Here is a 19357-nt window from a genome sequence, read left to right as displayed (position 1 = left end):
CTGTTTACCTAGGTGCTACACTGCACTGCCTTGTCTTGGGGGAGGATGCCTGGCCACGGGCTCTTATTCAGAGTTATGGAAATATTCCATACAGATGAACCTTTAAAATGCTCTCAGCATACCTGATTAGAAAACCAGTCGGCGAACAGGGTGCCCTCTTATGGGCTGTGGGCTTTCCGTGGTGCACTGGGACAGTGCCCCGGAGAAGAGCCCAAGCTGTCTTCTCTGAGACTCTCCAGCCCCCGCAAAAGGGATTCCTCTCCATCTGCAGTGTTGCCAGGCATGCTAATACCCGTGCCCAGCAAGTGGGTGACCTCACCCAGAGTGAGAGTTTGCCTAGAACCCTCCAAAGAGGAAGAAAACAGTGTGATCATTCTCTGGCTCCTGCTGCTAAGACAGACAAGACATCAGTCCCAAGATCCTGGAAATGCTTGCCCAGCAAATATCCCACTTCAGTGTCTTCATGTGATGGTTGGATGGGGGAAGGATGTGTGTGTGTGGGGGGGATGGAGCAATGGGAGTAATCATTCACTTTCAAAACAACCAGGGCAACTTGAAACGCTTTTCTCTACCTTGTGCTAGAGAGACCCATTCCTGATGTAATCCTCAAAACTGAAAATGGGGAGTGTGCCTGCTTTCCAAATGGACAGGCCAAATCTGGCCCCAAGAGGCTCAGCGGTTGGCATTCTGTCCCAGAGCCCTGGGTGGAGACAGAGAAAGAGTCCGGGGGACCCGATGAGTTGCCAAATACCTCCTCCGCTCTGGGGTATCATGACATCAGGTCACAGAATATGCTTCCCGATGACATTCAGTTCTAGGAAGAATGCTTGGCTTTGTCGAGCTGGAACTGGCCGACCTCAGGAGAGACTGTCCCCAGGACCACGTGGCCCCTTGCGGCAGGCCTGGGCTGGAGTCACTTCTGTCTCACAAGCCAGTGACTCTGAAGGTGACTGGGCTTGCGGGGTGAAAGTTCACAAAACACAGCCTAGGAGGGTTTTGATTTGCCTTCAGCAGACTGTGCCCTCACCAGACAGCACAGCCGAAATGCCCTTCTTCAGGGAAGCTTTCCCATGACTGCCAGTCAAGCCTGTTTGGGTCCAGACCACCACGATGAAGGAAGTATCGTAAGAAAGCGAGCCACACACATTTTTGGTTTCCCAGTGCCCATAAAGGTTCTGTTTATGCTATACTGCAGTCTATTACGTGCGCAATACAGAACTGTGTCTAAGAAGACAATGTACATGCCTTAACTAAAAAATAATATATTGCTAAAAAAATGCTAACCATCCTCTGAGCCTTCAGCACATGGGAGTAGTAGCATTAAAGGTCACTGTAACAAATATGATAACAATGAAAAAGTTTGAAATATTGTGGGAGTTACCAAAACGTGACACAGAGACACAAAGTGAGCAAATGCCGTTGGGAAACTGGCGCTGACAGGCTTGCTCGACGCGGGGTTGCCACAAAACTTCAATATATAAAAAACAGTTATCTGTGAAGTGCAGTAAACAAAGTTTGATGAAACAAGGTCCACCTGTGCCGTGCTGGCTTTCAATAAATATTTGTTGAATAAAGGAGGAGTGAGGTAGAGAATAAGACATCCAATATCGGTAGGAAAAAGCTGCAGCTAGAAATGACCAGACATGTTTATTTGAACCGTGGAAAGGGAGGCCAGGAGCAATAAAGAGACTTGTTCAAGGTCACAAGGCTGGGTGATATGAGCCCTAGGATCAACTCCAAGACCCTCTGCTTGAGTGCACCTTTGATGTCTGCTCTTAGCTAATGCTACGTGAGATACCAGTTCTTCTGTAGTGTTCCCATGCCTCCGCCTCCCAATACAGCTAGCATCAGTTCATTTCTCTGCATCCCTATTACCATTGCTCTCTGCCAAACCACCTCATCTCTTGCCTGGAGTTGCAGGAGCTTCCTAAGAAGCCTCTCTGCTGCTGCCCTGCCCTTCCCACTCCCTTTACACCCAAGGACGGGCATGATCTTTTAAGTGCATGCGTCATGGCATGTCACTCCCGGCTCCATCCCTACCAGTTGTACCAGTGGTGTACTGAACGTAAACACAGTCACTCCTTTCGGAGGCCGCCAAGCCCTGCATCATCTGGTCCTGGCCTCCCTCTCTTGTCCTCTCTTCCTGACACCAGCTACATGTCACCCCTGCACCCCCACAGCACAGCCTATCACGGGATTCCATTGTGGTACTTTCACAGCATACATCGCCCCTAAAATCACCTTTTCACATATGTTCATTGAATTTGTTGAATGAATTTGTGTTTGTAACCACTTCTATTTAATCAGAGGTACTATTATGGATGTGTTCCTGAAGGTGGTGGCAAAGAGTTAACTCATACAAAATCCTCGACTATTTGCATGGAAAAGGAAGACCCTCAGATACGTCAAACATTTCCAAAATCGGACAATATCAGAATCCCCAGGACAGTTGGTAAAAATTGAGTTTCCTGGGAACCATCCAGACCCCCAGTGTATCAGAACATCCTGGTCTGAGTCAGGAAGTTGCTGGCTCCTGACAGAAAGTGGGCCAGTTTGGAAAACCACTGGGTAATAGGATCCAGAGCCAAGTATGTGTTCTTACCTCTGACCTTGTATCTGCGTTTCTGGGAAAGGATCCTAACCACAGAAAGACTTTGTGTCCAAAGATATTTATCTCACCTTGTTTATAAAAGTGAGAATTTAAAAACAAAATAAACGCCCAAAAGTAGGGGAAGTGATTATGGGAACTATGATACAGTCTCTTGATGGACTTTAATACTTATGAATGTATTTCTACATGAGAAGTGTTTTGACTTAACCATAGTCTGAGTGTTTGTGACTGTTGGTTCGCAGCCACAGAGCTTCCTGAGTGAAATTTGTTACTGGCCCCCGTACACGAAGGGCAAGGAGAGATGGAAGAAAGAGGCAGACTACTTCAGATGGGAAGGCGGCTGGTTTAACAAGCAAGGGAACTTACATATTGGGCTTGCCTTGGGCAGGCACAAGAGTGTTTCTCCATACCCACCTGCCAGAATCTTAAAAGTTTATATGGCGCTCTTCATGGGGTTCAGTCACCATGCCGTCTGGATGGTCTTAACAACACATTGGTCTCTCAAGGCTGTGTCCTTGAAAACAGCTCTCCGTGAGGGAACAGTGGGTGAAATGTACATTCCATGGACAGGGGAGAGGGTAAGGAGTCTCCTATTGTCCGGGTCAGCCAACAGTCACAGCCTCTCGATGACCTCCTTCAAGAGTGGCCCCTCTCTTCACCATTCTAAATGAAGTAAGCCAGAAAGAGAAAGAATACCATATGATATCATTCACATGTGGAATCTAAAAAAAAATAAAATACACACAAATGAACTTATTTACAAAACAGAAACAGACTCACAGACATAGAAAACAAACTTACGGTTACCAGTAGGGAAAGGGGAAGGGAAGGGATAAACTGGGAGTTTGAGATTTGCAGATACTGACTACTATATATAAAATAGATACACAACAAGTTTCTTCTATATAGCACAAGGAACTAGATTCAATATCTTGTAGTAGCCTCTAATGAAAAAGAATATGAAAACAAATAAATGTATGCATGTGTATGACTGAAACATTATGCTGTGCACCAGAAATTGACACAACATTGTAAACTGACTATACTTCAATTTAAACAATAAATTAATTAGTTTATAAAAAAGAATGTCCCTTCTCTAAATTTGTATGTCAAAGTCCCAACTCCCACTGTGTTGGTATGAGGAGGCGGGGGCCTGGGGAGGAGCTTAGATCATGAGGGTGGAATCCTCAGGAATGGAATTAGTACCCTTATAAAAAAGACCCCAGAGACCTAGTACGTCTCCTCCTGCCATGGGAGGACAGAGTAAGAATCGGCAGTCTGCAGCCGGAAGAAGGGTCTCACCAGAGCCCAGCCCCGACCTTGCACTTCCAGCCATCAGAATTGTGAGAAATAAATTTCTGCTGTTTCTAAGCGATCCAGCCTGTGGCGTTTTGTTACAGCAGCCTGAACTAAGACAGCCTTCGCGCTAGAATGTAAAATCATTTACTTGGTATGCCAGAGGTGAAACGCACAACACGTACGGGGAGCTGGCCACGTAGGTTCGAACTCCAGCTCTGCCTAGGTGTGTGATCTTAGGCAAGCGACCAAACCTTCTGTGCTTGTGTTTCATCAGCTTTAAAATGGAGCTAATAACAGGTCCTAGCTAAAAGGGTTTTTGTGAGGATCAATGAGTTAATATAGACCACATATGAGGCCATCAAGAAATATTATGTATTATATACATTTACAGAGAGAGAGGTGGAAGGAGGACTAGAAGGAATCATGTTAAAGTGCTCACAGCAAGCTTGTTATGCTAAGCTTGTTAGATATGAGTGATTTTTCTTTTCTTTTCTCCATTCTGTATGAGGTGGCTCTCTTATTTCTATAACTTACTAAGCATGATAACAGTCAAATCTCCAGTGCAGTGCAAAACCAAGCATTTTCATCTAGGGAGATGGGAAACCATTGCAAGCCCTGGGGTAGGGGGTAGGGCTGGAAAGAAGGCAAATGTACCAAGGAGTCTTTGCAAATGTAAAATCTTATATTCAAATATCAAATATGAAGTTAATAAATGCTGTAACACTCATGTACACAGTGCCTATTTGCCCAAGCTTGTCCAGCTGTTCTGAGGCCATGCTGAACAGTCCAACCCCAGAGCAGCTACTCCTCACTTTGAACCACATTGTTTCTCCAAAATATGTGTTTACATCTCCTGTTCTCTCTCCTCATGGGTCAATTCAATTGGGAAATGGCAGGAGTTCAGCTGTCCATGTATTTATTACTGAATGCCTACTTGCAGAAGAACAGCTCTGCCCTGGCACCTTGGCAACTTGACGTGTATCCACATAGGCCACGAAGGCAGAAGCTCCAGTTGACCCTTATCTGAGTCTTGGCAGAATGCCTTGTGGTCCTTCCGAAACACAAGAGCATTTGAAGCTTGAGAAGTGTGGCTCCAAGGCCACCTCCCTTTGCCTTTCTATCTCCTGGGGAAGCCGATCATGAGAACATTTCTCATCACCTCCTGAGTTCTGATGAGTTATGAGGCTTTCTGCCGTGTCCTTCCCAGACTAGAGTTGCAGAATATAAAGCAACTTGACTGCAGTGTAGAATCAGCTTTTCAGGAACAGGGTAGCCCACCATTCACGTGGTATCCATCAAGCCCTTTTAGTTTCAGGGTTGTCCTTTTCAGTGCGTGAGCCAAGCATCACAGGGAAATGGCACCTTTGGCTGATTCTTCTTTACAGTATGTATGCACTGTCTAAATCTAAACGTGTTTCCTTGAAGCTTTACAAGTCAAATCACTCAGATTTTGGCCCTAGCCTTGCCTTATCTTGTTAGATGCACTTGTGAATAAAACAGATATATTTCCTGCTCTCATGGAGTTTACATTCCACTGGGGTGACAGACCACAAAAATGGGCACAATAATGAAGTGAACTCTATATTATAATGGAAAATGATACAGATTATGGAAAACAGGAGAAGTAAAGGATTAAGGGGACCAGCATTTTAGGGCAGAGAGGCAGATGGCTATATTAAATAGTTAACAATGTACTCATCATTGAGAACTTGAGATGTGAGCAAAGACTTGGAAAGTTGGAGAGGGTTAGCTAAAGGGATGTTTTGAGGGGAGGAGGAAAAAGCCAGAGTAATATACCTGGAATATTCAAGACAAAGCAGGGAGACACTGTGGCTGGAGCCGGTGAGGGAAGGCGGGCAAGAGGTAACACTGTCAGATCCATAAGGCCTGTGAACTGTTTTCTGATTGTTCACAAGGGGCATGGGGAACCAACGCAGAGTTTGTGTTTTTAACCTTTTTGTTGTGAAATGAAAGATACAGAAAACCGCACAAAACACATACATAGCTTAGTGAATTATTATGAGGCTTATAACCCTTTCAACCACCTTCCAAGTCAAGAAGGAAATTTGTCAGCCTCCTCAGAAGCCCTTCGGTGGCTTTGTCCCAATCAGAGACCCCTGCCTCTGTCCAAATGTAACCACCATCCTGACTTTTATACTGATCACTCACGTGATTTCTCTATGTTTCATCACCCAAGTTTGTATCTCGGCTCTAATCTCTATAGTTTAATCTTAGTACCTTTTAAATCATTATTAGCCCACAGGTCCTCCTCCATCCCTTTCTTTCCTTTGTCTGTTGAAGTACTTGGTCAGTTTGACCCACAGTTTTCCCTGTGCTGGATTTTGTTAATCATTGCATGGCTTTGAGCAGAGAAGTGACATGATCTGACTTAAATTTTACAAAGATCATGCTGCCTCTTTTTGGGGGATTGTGGGAGGGCAAGGATAAAAGCAGAGACCTCTTGGAGGATACTGCAGAAATTCACGAGGGATGATGTGGTTTAGATCAACATGGGAGGGGTGAAAGGGTCAAGAGGTAGCTGGATTCAGGTCATACGTTGAAGGTACATTGGCCAACAGGACTTCCTTATAATTGGATATGGAATGTGAAGGACAGAGAGGAATCAAGAATGGCTCCAAAGATTTTTTTACCTGCTTTATTGAGATATAATTCACATATTACACTATACAATTTACTCATCTGAAGTGTAATTTTAGTGTTTGTTAGTATAGTCAAAGAACTGGACAATCATCACCATAATCTAATCTTAGGACATTTCCATCAAAAAGAAACCCTGAACAAAAAGTTTCTCCTGTATAGCACAGGAAACTATATTCAATATCGTGTACCAACCTATAATGAAAAAGAATATGAAAATGAATATATGTATGTATATGTGTGACTGAAACATTATGCTGTACACCAGAAATTGACACAACATTGTAAACTGACTATACTTCAATAAAAAAAGAAAAAAGAAAGAAATAGAATGCAAGCCACAAATGTAAGCCTCATATGTAACTTTACAATTTTTAGTAGTGACATAAGCAAAAGTAAATAGAAAGAAGTAAAATTAATTTTAATGATGTGTTTTATTTAATCAACATACCCAGAATATTATTATTTCAACATTCAATCAATATAGAACATTACTGGTGAGATATCGTGCAATAAAAATACTGTCTTTGAACACAAAAAAACAAAAAATAAAATAAAAAGAAACCTTGTACCCATCAGTAGTCATTCCCTGTTCCTTCCCAGCCCTCCCCCTTCCAGACCCTGGCAACCACTAATTTTTTTTTCTGCCTCTATCATTTGCCTATTCTGGATATTGCCTATAAACAGAATTATACAAAATGTGGTGTTTTGTTTACTGGGTTTTTTAACTCAGCATAATATTTTCAAGGTTCATCCAAGTTGTAGCATGTATCAGTACTTCATTCCTTTTTATTCTCAAATCATATTTTATTGTATGGATATACCATATTTTGCTTATTCATTCATCAGTTGGTGGACATTCAGGTTGTTTCCACTTTGGGCTATGAAAAATGCTGATATGAGCATTTGCGTACACATGTTTGTGTGGACATACGTTTTCACTCCTCTGGGGTATGTACCTAGGAGTTTCATATGGTGACTCTATGTTGAACCTATTAAAGAACTGCCAAGCTGTTTTCCAAAGTGGCTGCATCATTTTACGTTCCCACCAGCAAAGTGTGAAGGTTTCTGTTTCTCTACATCCTCACCAACATTTATTAAGACAATAGCCATCCTAGCTGATATAAGTATTTCTTTAGTTGTATCCTATAAATTGTGTTATGGTGTGTTTCATTTCCATTCATCTCAAAGTATTTTCTAATTTTATTTGTAATGTTTTCTTTGATCTACTGGTTCATTTAAGGGAATGCTGCTTAATTGCCACATATTTGTGAATTTCCCAAATTTCCTCTGGTTGTTTATTTCTAATTTAATCGCAGCGTAGGTAAAGAACATACATTGTAGGATTTTCATTCCTTTAAATTTACTGAGATTTGTTTTACAGCCTCAACTATGGTCTATCATGGTGGTTTCATAATACACTTGAGGCGTATATGTTTTCTGCTGTCATTGAGTGGAACGTTCTATAGAGTTCTGTTAGAACCGTTTTGTTTTAGCATTTTTTTCAACTCTTCTTTGTTGACCTTCAGCCTAGTTGTTCTGCTACTGATGTGGGGCATTAGAATTTTCAGCTGTTATTGTTTAATTGTCTAGTTCTCCTTTCAGTTCTGTCTGGTTCTTCTTCATGTATTTTGGGACTCTGCTGTTTGGTGCATACAACTTTTTTTCTTCTTAAAAAACTTTTATTTTGAAATAATTATAGATCCACATGAGTCTGCAAAGAAACGTACAGGGAAGTTCCATGTACTCTTCCTTCAGCCTCCTTCAATGTACATCCCACACAACTGTAGTATCAGAAGTTAAAAAAATGCCTTGGTAGACTGACTACTATGCTGTACAGCAGAAACTAACACAACTGATAAATAACTATACTTCAGTCGGTGCATACATGTTTATAATTGTTATATCTTCTTGACATATTGACAATTTTATTATTATAAACTTCTTTCCTCTAGTAACAAGTAATACTTTTTGTCTTTTTAAAAAATTTTTTTATATATAAACTTTTTTTTATTGAGTTATAGTCATTTTACAATGTTGTGTCAAATTCCAGTGTAGAGCACAATTTTTCAGTTATACATGAACATACATACATTCATTGTCACATTTTTTTCGCTGTGAGCCACCACAAGATCTTGTATATATTTCCCTGTGCTATACAGTATTATCTTGTTTATCTATTCTGCATATGCCTGTCAGTATGTACAAATTTTGAACTCCCTTTTTGTCTTAATGTCTATTTTGTCTGATATTAATATAGCCACTCCAGCTCTCTTTTGGTTACTGCTTGCATGGTGTATCTTTTTAATCTTTTTACTTTTATTCTGTTTGTCTTTGAATCTAAAGTGGATTTTTAAAGGTAGTATATAGTAATATCACTTAAAATGTATTCCACAGTATCTGCCTATTGATTGGAGTGTTTAATCCATTTATTTAACGTAATTACTAACGTGGTAGGAGTCATTTATGCCTTTTTGCTGTTTGTTTCTTATATCTCATATGTCTTCTTGGTTTTCTATTCTGAAGTGCCACTTTCTTTTGTGTTAAATAAATATTTACTAGTGTGTTATTTTAATTCCCTCATTATTTCTTTACTATACATGTTTTGTTATTTTCTTAGTAGGTGCCTTCGGGATTAAAATTAGCATCTTAATTAAGCTCAGTAATAGAGCTTCAAAATAAAGAAAAAGTGATATAATTAAAAGGAGAAATAGACAAATATACAATTATATTTGGGGCTTCAAACCCCCTCACAGCAATTGATTGAACAAGTAGACAAAAAAATCATCAAGATATTGAAGGGCAGAACAAAAAATTGACAATATTTTCAGAACATTCCTTCAAAGAGTAGCAGAATATACTCTTTTTTATACATTTTTTTCAAGTGTACTTAGGATATGAATCAAGACAGATCATATTTTAGATTATAAAACAAATCTCAGCAAATGTAAAGGGATTAAAATTACATAAAATATGTTCTCTGACCACAACAGAATTATGTTAGAAATAGATAACAGAATGATATCTGGAAAATACCTAATATTTAGAAATTAAATAACATACTTCAAAAAACACTCATGAGTTAAATAAAAATAATCACATGAGAAATTAGAATATATTTCAAATGGATAAGATTTTTTAAGTAATGTATCAGAATCTGTGATATGCAGTTAAAGAAGTACTCAGTGAGAAATTCATAGCATCAAATACTTATAGTAGGGAAAATGAAAGGTTTCTAATCAATATTCTGGGCCATACTTTAAAATAACTCAAAAAAGAGCAAATCAAACCCAAAGTACGTAGAAGGAAAGACAGAATAAAGATAAACATAGAAATCAATGAAACAGAAAACAGAAAAACATGGAGAAGATCAGTGAAACCAAACCTGTTTTTTTCAAAATATCAATGAAATAAATGAACCTCTTGTCTGACAGAAAGAGAGAGTGAGCAAGGGAGAGAGAGAGGACATATTAGGAATGAAAGAGAGGCTATCACATTAACATTAAAACTAAAAACATTAAAAGGATACTAATATTATGACCCTGATGCCAATAAATTTGATAAGTTATATGAAATGGGTAAATTCCACAAAAAGATGCAAACTGCCATAGAATACTTAAGAAGAAATACGTAATTTTTTCTGTATAGGGGTATATCTGTTAGAGACTCTGAATTTATTGTTAAAAACTTTTCCCAAAGAAACTCTAAGATCAGATGGTTTTATTGACAAAATCTCCTAAACCCTTAAGACAGAAATGAAACCAATTTTTCACAAACACTTTCAAAAGGAGAAAACTGATTATGTCTGAAGTCATTTATTAAGATAAGAATTACTCAGATAACCTAAACCAGAAAAAAAATATTAGGAAAAGAAAATTACAGACCAAAGAGACACAAAAATTCTCAACAAAATTTAAACAAATCAAATCAAGAATATATAAAAAGATAATACATTATGGCCAAGTTGGGTTTATCCCAGGTATGTAAGGTTGGCTCAACATTCTTTTTTAAATCAGTGAATCAATTAATTAACAAACTGAAAATGAAATCCCATGTGATCATCCCAATCGACATAGAAAAATAATTTAATAGAATTATTTTTTTTTAAAGCTCAGTAAAGTGAGAATAGAAGGAAACTTCCTCAACCTGATAAAGGACATCTACTAAGAACCTACAGACAATATCATAGTTAATAATGAATGGTTAAATGTGTATGTAAAGTTGGTTTTATTTCTTCCTTAAATGTTAAGTAGACTTCATGAGCAAAATCATCTAAGCATGTAATTTTGTGTGTGCGTGTGTGTGTGTGTTTGTGGAAGGTTTTAACAATTAATTCAAAATTTCTAATAGATATAAGAATATAGCACTGTTATTCACTCTCACTTCTTCTACCTAACATTTTACTGAAGATCCTAAACAGTAAAATTAGGCAATAAGAAGATACCAATGGCATGCAGATTGGAGAGAATGAAAGCTATCTTTCTTTGCAGACAACATAATTGTATATGTAAAAAAAATCCCAAAGAACCTACCAAAAAAGCCAGTAAAACTAACAACTGATTTTAACAAGGTCAACATATAAAAAAATCTATTTTATTTTTACATACCAGCAAAAACAACTGAACATTGAAATTAAAGTACAATACCCTTTCCAGTAACATTGAAAAGCATGGAATATTTAGAGCTGCATCAAACAAAATGTGTGCAAAAATCATATGCCGCAAATTACAAAACATTTCTGAGAGAAATTAAATACAATGTTAAATAAAGGCAGAGCTGCATCATGCTCATAGATTAGAAAATTCAGTATTATTACAAAATCAGTTCTTTCTAATTTGATCTATAGATTAAGTGTAATCCCAATCAGAATCCCAAGAGGGTATTTTTATACAAAATGATAGCCTAATACTAAATTGTATATTTAGCAACAAGGACCATGTCTTACATGTGATTGTGTCACCAAGTGATAGATACTTCAAGTGCAGCCGGTAGACCAGGTAATTCGACCACACAATGTTAAGCAATTCCATTTTTTTTATGTTGATTTGTTTTTAACCATCTGACCAGAAACTTTGGGCCCAGATATTCCCAGCCAGAGTTTACCTCCAGTTTCCATTTTGTAGCCTTTTTCTGTCTTCCCTGTTCTTATTTTGGGTATCTATTTGTTCAACTAAATGAGGTACGGACTGTCAATATAAGCTCAGCCCCGAGGTCTCTGGCTTTTGAACCCATCCTGCCTTTTGTCTCTCCAGATGGCATTTATTACACTAGTGCCTTTCTCACTAACTCATTATCTAAATTAAACTTGATTTCCCTCTCCCCCGAAAAACCCATTTTTCTCTTCATCCAGTATCTCCACCTCATTAAGTGCCACAATCGTTGGAATTCTCTTTGTTCCTTCCTTTCTCCCCACTCCCGGTTGCTTCCACATTCAGGCTATCAGCAAGTCCTCTGTGTCCCTTCTTCAAGATGTCTCAGGAAACTGGTCACTCCTCTTCATCTCTGTTTCCCATTACCTCAATCTAGCCCGTCATCACCTCTTTCACCTGGACTACTGCAACGGCTCCCTTCATTTTCTCTCTGCTTAAGCACTCATGGAATCCACTCTTTATCATAGCATAAAAAATTCTACCTGACCTTAACCTTGCCTGTTTCTCATGTCCTCTCCCCTTGCTTCCTCCTGTCTAGCTGCACTGATCTCCTTTCATTTCTTTGCTCTTTCTGACTCAGAGTATTTTCTCAGCCCCTTTGCCTGCAAGTGCTCTTCTATCTGCTCCTCAAACAGCTGGCTCTTTCTCATCTTTAAGCTCTCTGCATAGTTGTCACCTCCTCAGAAATGCCTTCCCTACCTACTTTATTTAAAACAGGTTTCCCCAACCAAGTTCTCATTGTCGTTATAATGGTCTAATCGCTTTTGTTTTGCTCCTGTTCCTACCATCTTTTTCAGTCTAGTTCTCCACTAGACTGAACAAACAAATGGACAATAGCCACACCATATATAAAAATAGAACTTTGACTCACAACCTACAGCAACCTGCCTAGTAAACCAACTTCCTTATCCACAATAAACAACCCAGGAAGCCAGCCTACTATAAGTCAGACTTGCAAGAAGCCAGATTGCTATCTCCAACGGCAATCCAGGGAGCTGAAAAGTAACTTCTGTAACAATTGGCCCCAAATGCCAAGACTTAATTAAAAACTGACGGCTTCTCTACTTTTTGTCCCTGCTTCCAAATTAGAACTAATCAACGGAAGCCAAATATGCACCCTTAACCAATTACATAGGATGCCCTGCTTCTAGTTTGTGTGCCTACAGCTTCCCCATGCCAACAGCCTCCAATCAGGGCATACATGAAGCCTTCGTTTGTTTTCACTATAAAGCCTTCCCACTCCTAGGTCAGCCTGTCAGTTTCTGCCAAAATATAGTGACTCCTTTGCTGTAGCAAGCTCAGAATAAATAGCCTTTGCTTTCTTCATTTGGTTGATCTTTGTTTATTTCCATTTGAATATAAAGAGAAATGGACCAGGCCATGCTTACCGTTGTATCAACAAGGCAAATGTTTATAGCCAGAGCTTTACTCAATAAATACTTGATGGATAAGTTAATGAATGAATGGAAATCTAAAATTATTGGTGGGATAGTCAACCTTTTCCCATCCTGGCTTCAAACTTATTCCTGGCTATATCCACTCTTATATCTTCCAAGCACACTTTCTCAACCAAATCACATGCATATATTCTTATTCTTTTTTTGTAACACAATTGAAGTTTTTTATTCTCTGTGAAACCTTTTTTTGTTTTTGATTACCCTAGCTCTTACTTACTCTCCTCTCTCTGAATTCATACAGTACATACCAACTCATCTGGTTTTTAATTTCTTTCGGTTCATAAGGTGCCTACTCTCCAGGGATTGATGCTTGAACTTTTGAGTATCATTCATAGTGTCTGGCACAAGCTTTAATAATAAAAATGATGATAATAACAATGTTTACTTTCATAACAAGGCTGAGGGATATATACTGCTACAATTCTCATTTTACATATGAGGGAACTGAGTCACAGAGACCAATTCTCTTGCCAAAATTAATGAATTAATAAAAAGTAGAGCTGAGTTCTGCCCAATTTATATTGTATATATGTCAAAGCTATCCACTATGAACTACTTTTCATATACTGTGTACATATGAGGTCCTCAATACATGTTTCTGAAATTAATGAAATAACCATATTCAAAAGTTTCATAAACAAAAGGGAAAAGGGAGCAGAACTCTTTAGGGTGATTCCCAAAGGTTAAATGGAGCACGGAACACAGTGACTAGATAAGACAAAGTACCGATCCCTAAATCCTGCATTCCAACCTGCCCTCCCCGCAGTGATCCCAGGGCAAGTCCTTTCTTCTCCAGGGTTCCTTCAACCATCTCATGTTACCTTGTTACTTCCACCTGCCTTGAGGCTGTTTCCCAAGATGGAACGAAACAATGGCTATAGGATATTTGGTGACAGCAATTGGCAGTTCTCTCCTTGGTGAGTACATTAAAATCAATTCTACCATCTTTTCTGAGGTGTGATGGTGGATACTAAGGACAATACCAAGACAAAGCAGGCACTGAGCATGCCCTCCAGCAGTCTGTAATAAAGAACCATGCAATTCAACTCAGCGAAGACAAAGACCTTCCCCCACCTGCTGCATCAACGTTGGGATTAATCACTACTTCATGTGATACAGATTTCTATACAATTTTGAATATACAACGAATACAAGGATTGCTAAGATCTTTTTGACTGACTACACACGTGGTGTTCTAATACCATTATACCTGGGAAGTTGCCAAGCACCTATTTCAGAAAAAATTTGAAAGTACTTGCAAAAGTAGTGTTGGATTAAGCAAATATAAATGTAGCCTGTGTTTAGGAATGTTTTTTGAAGGGGTCTAGGTAACTTCATACTGTCCTGGAAACATGGAAAATTGTGATGTGCGGTAACTATAATCCCATTAACTACTGCAGTGGAATCTGTACAAGGAAATTCCCCAGGGACAGCTAGCACTGGACCGTGTTCCTCACTCTCTCAGCCTTACTGTGTCAGCAGCAAGGCTCGCTGTATGTGACATTCCGCAGGAGATGGACGGATGTGTCATCACTGAATCACTGAGAACTCTAGCCCCAGCGTGATCTCAACTATGGAATATAGGTAAATATATAACATATATAACACATACAAGTATTTGCATGCAGTCACACCAAATTGTTATCAAAAAACGAAAGAACCCCAGAGTTCTGGCACATGTAATTTTATTATAGATATGTATTCTTTTTCATATTCTTTTCCATTATAGGTTATTACAAGATATTGAATATAGTTCCCTGTGCTGTACAGTAGAACCTTGTTTATGTATTTTATATACAATGGTGTCTATTTGTTAATCCCGTACTGGGTACATGTAATTTTAGTTTTTCTTCTTTGAGCTTTTCTGTATTTTTTTGAATTTTCTATAATGAACACAAATTACTTTAAACATTAGAAAAAATTTTGTTTGCTCTGTTTAAATGTATTGCCCCAGAAAGGGCACTTTCCTTCTGAGAGTAGCTCCTGAGAAATAGTCTCTTATTTATAAAGCTTTTAGAAGTTGTAGGTTAAAAGTATATTCTAAGAGACTCCCAGTGTATTTGTTTCATTTAATACTTGGCCAACAGCTCCCAGTTTAAGACATACTGAAAAGCTGACAGTAGTTATTTATTAAAAAGAAGTAGAAAGTTAGCACTTATGTTTGGAAAAAGGGGTCACAGTGTTTCGAAATGCCGAACAATCTCTCCTACATGTTTGTTGCTTTCTCTGTTCCTGTGTACGGTTGACAGCCTCTCTCTCTCTCTCTCTCTCTCTTTCTCTCTCTCTCTCTCTCAGTCCTGCAGTTGGGGGTAAGGAGGGGCCAGGAAGAACCTGAAATTCTGCACTCATTTCAGTAACAGCCAATTACTGAGCTGATACAGGAAGAGCAGATACAGGGATAATTGCTTAAACGAAAGTACCCTACCCAGAAGCTGTTAGAAACTGTCAGATCTTGAGTAGGTGTCACTGGGAAGGGATTTTGATATTAAGCTGGCCTGACGTCCTAAAGTTTTATCCCTTTGATATTATACACCAAAGGATGTGTTAGCAAAAAAAAAAAAAAAGAATTTTAATCAATGTCTGGGATAAGGTCAAGATTAGCTTAAGTGACATTTACTAACAGTAAAACGCAGCAAGGGAGAAAAGCACGAACTGTAATTAAAATAGTTACTGAAACTTAGATTTTGAAAGTAAACTTAGAAACTACCCAGCCCAAGTCTTTTATTTACAAACGAATAAAGGTCAGAGAAAGCCCAGGCAAGTTATATTTTAGCCGAAGTCACACAACTGATTTCTGCAGAGCTGGCTCTGGTGTTGAGAATATTCTGGTCTTTCAGCCGTTTAGCACCACCTCCTATCACCGAGTTAATATTTCTTATGAAAAGATCAACATCATGGGTATGAATTGGGTGATTTTTCTGTTGGCATTTATTTATAGCCAGTAGCTTTAATTTGTAAAGGACTATATTCTGGGGGTGGGAGGGGAGCAGTGGAAAATCAATGGTTCTAATCTGAATTTCACTTAATGAATATACCTTATATGGTCGAGATCATGAGACACCCCCACCCCACCATGGACCAAGGTACTCACATCATTCAGAAGCAAAACAGTCAATTTATCAAGTTTTGTTTCTACTGATTCACAAATAGCCCACTTGAAATTCCAATTTACAAACTGTCAACATCATCATCACAAAGAGATTTGACACTGGGGTTTAGAGTTTGGGGAAAAGACAGACTGTTTAATTTGGCGTGAGATTAAGAGAGCTGCAGAGATCTGCTGTTTCCTTTGGCAGAAATCAAGAGAGATTATCCTTTTCCAGAGTTCAACGGCAATGAATTGAATTCTTTCCTGGGCTTTAGGGCCTCATCTAGAGGGAAATTTTAGGAGTTCTCACTGTTTTACTTTGTTGAGCTTAATACTGATATGACTGCCCATTAGCCAAACTGGGGAAGGAAATGAAGCAGCAGCGTGTGTGTGTGTGTGTGTGTGTGTGTGTGTGTGTGTGTGTGTGTTGTAGGGGTGGGGGGGTGGCTTCAGGTTTATTGCCTTCTCTTTTCAGCTATGCCTGTTCTCTTTGGCATTATTGTGGTCACATGCCAAACCAGGTTTGGCAATTTTTCTTTTATTCTTTTGGTGGACTGGGAACAGAAGTCATTTCCTGTTGGTTTGGCTCTGAAAACAGTCCTGGTAGAAGCTTGGTACAGTTCTTGGAATCCTGGGCTCCAGAAATACCTACTTGACACCTTTGCGGTGCTCTTGTGGTTGCTGATTTGGTTTGGAAGAGTGAAGCAGGTGAGGAAGAATCACCTGATGGGAACCGTCCTAGTTGCCTGGCTAGTCTCACATCTCTTGATCATGTGAGAGTGCCCGCCTTCTCTGGGGCCAAGTGGTATGTAGGGTTGCCACTGTTAAAAAATGCCTTCACCTTTCTGCTTGTTTGAACTCAAAGGTATTCCTAGAACATCTTACGATGAGGAAAATAAATATAGCCACCATTATAACCCCATATAGAAAAAAAAATCTTCCCTTCCAACCAGAGTTTGTGTGTAGTTTTCGTAGCTTTAGAGTATTTTCCGTATTTCTCTTCCCAGCTACTGGAGCATGGAAGTCTAGTTCTGTTAGTAACATACAAAGTTAAGCCCCAAGGGTGGGAGTTTCCAGGGGACTAGAACATTCTCAGAAATCAAATCCAATAATCACAGAATACTGCTCTTGAGAGGGACCCAATAGCTGATTGACTCAAATGGGAAAAAAATCCAAACTGGAGATAAATGGCCACTGAAAGTCTCATGATTTTTCAAGAATTCATCTGGACTCTCCAAGCTTCTGATTTGGTGTTCCAATAACCCCAAAGTACAGATTTGGGGAAAATACTAATACCATTCATATAAAAGCTCAGATATTTTGCAGATACTTCCGGGTTGACCAGAACCCTGTACTGCTGCCCCAACTTGTTTGTTAGTCAATAACCTGGAAGTACAGATGTAGATCAGGGCAACTCAGGTGAACCAGTTTAACCTGAAAACATTGAAAAGTCATGCTGTAGAAGTAGAGAAAAGTCAAATGATTAAGCCTCCACCACAAGTTCTAACGTGTCATGCTTATCTGTGTTTTCCCTGTTGAAAATGTCCTGTTGTCAAAGGCAGCCTTCTCTCAGTTGGAGAGATAATCAGAGCCAGCCATTCAGTGAGCTTGTTGGGGCGAGCTCATGGGGTCAGCGTCTTGGGGGCTGGGTAATGATTACCACAGAAACCTCTCCCAGCAGGCATCTCAGGAAATTATGTGTGTGGATGAATGCTTTATGGGAAATCGTTGTCCTCTCTGTCTCCTGATGTTTGAGTGCAAGTGTAGACAGGATGCAGATCTTTGACTGCGGGGTCCCCAGCAGCTAGCACAGCAGGCTCGCTGTGAAGTTGCTGAAGGAATGAATAAACCGCAAATTTCACCACACCATACACATGTCACAGTTAGGCAAAGGAAAACAGATGTGTGGGAACAAAACAAATTTAAAGGAAGATGATCTCTTTTGACCCAGAATGGAGATAAACTGAAAAGGGCTATTTATGAAATAAGCACTGGTTCTAGCTCCTTGTTTAGAAATTCAAGCGGACTTTTCTTCATTCCTCAGACTTCATTGATGGTTCCTCTGAGTCTTTGGTGTCTTTGTCTGAAAAGTGGGATTGATACAGCACCTACATCATGGGGTTGCTAATATTTGAGTGCCTCTTATATAGGCTAAATATTATTCAAGGCATTCTGCATTAGCTACTAATCCATTACAAAAACCTGCTTAATCAGACACTGTCATTATCCCCATACTGCAGATTAGAAAATTGAGGTTCAGATGGGATAAGCACCTTCTCACACACAGCTAGTAATTAGTGGAGCCAGGATCCAAGTAATTAATAGGACTATGCTGCTTCTCATAAACACAGGTAAAGCATTCAGCACAGTGTCTGGCATTTATTACATGTTGATTTATTACAAATCAGTACATGTTTCTCAATAAATGCTGATGGATATACCTATTTTTTGTATTTAGTTCACTGAATTATGTGCTTTCTCATATTTTCAATTGTGCCTATGATAGTGTTAGGAAATACCGTATCTATTGGCTCTTTAGCTTTGGAGAGAAAAGTACTAGCTTCGCAAAGAAATTCTCACCATTTTTTGTTTGTTTAAACTTTTAATTAATTTATTTTGTGTGTGTGAGAGGTCATTAGGCCTATTTATTTATTATTAGCTTTTTCTTAGTATTGGCGGTACTGGGGATTGAACTCAGGACCTTGCATATGCTAAGCATGTGCTCTACCACGGGAGCTATACCCTTCCCCGCAGAAACTCTCACTCTTAATAATCATATCACACATGATTTACCCCATAGGAATTCAACTACTCATGGTTGGCAAAAATCTTAAAATACTGTGTGACATTGGAAAAGCAAATTTTGCATATATCATTTTTTATTATGCACTGTAAATTGCTGAATGTATTATGCATTCATACATAAATACTAACTTACAGAGTTGCCAGCATAAAACCACATACACAGTACTTTTGGGGGCTTGAAAGGTATTTGTAAGGGAAATTTTGAATACCTGTGATTTTCACCTGACACACTACCTTTGGAACCTGACTTCTGTGTGAGGCGAGGGTCCCCTTGATCCACACAAGCATT

Source organism: Vicugna pacos, chromosome 10 (assembly GCF_048564905.1).
Source record: "Vicugna pacos chromosome 10, VicPac4, whole genome shotgun sequence".
Classification (NCBI taxonomy): domain Eukaryota; kingdom Metazoa; phylum Chordata; class Mammalia; order Artiodactyla; family Camelidae; genus Vicugna; species Vicugna pacos.
This window is presented reverse-complemented; position numbering follows the sequence as displayed.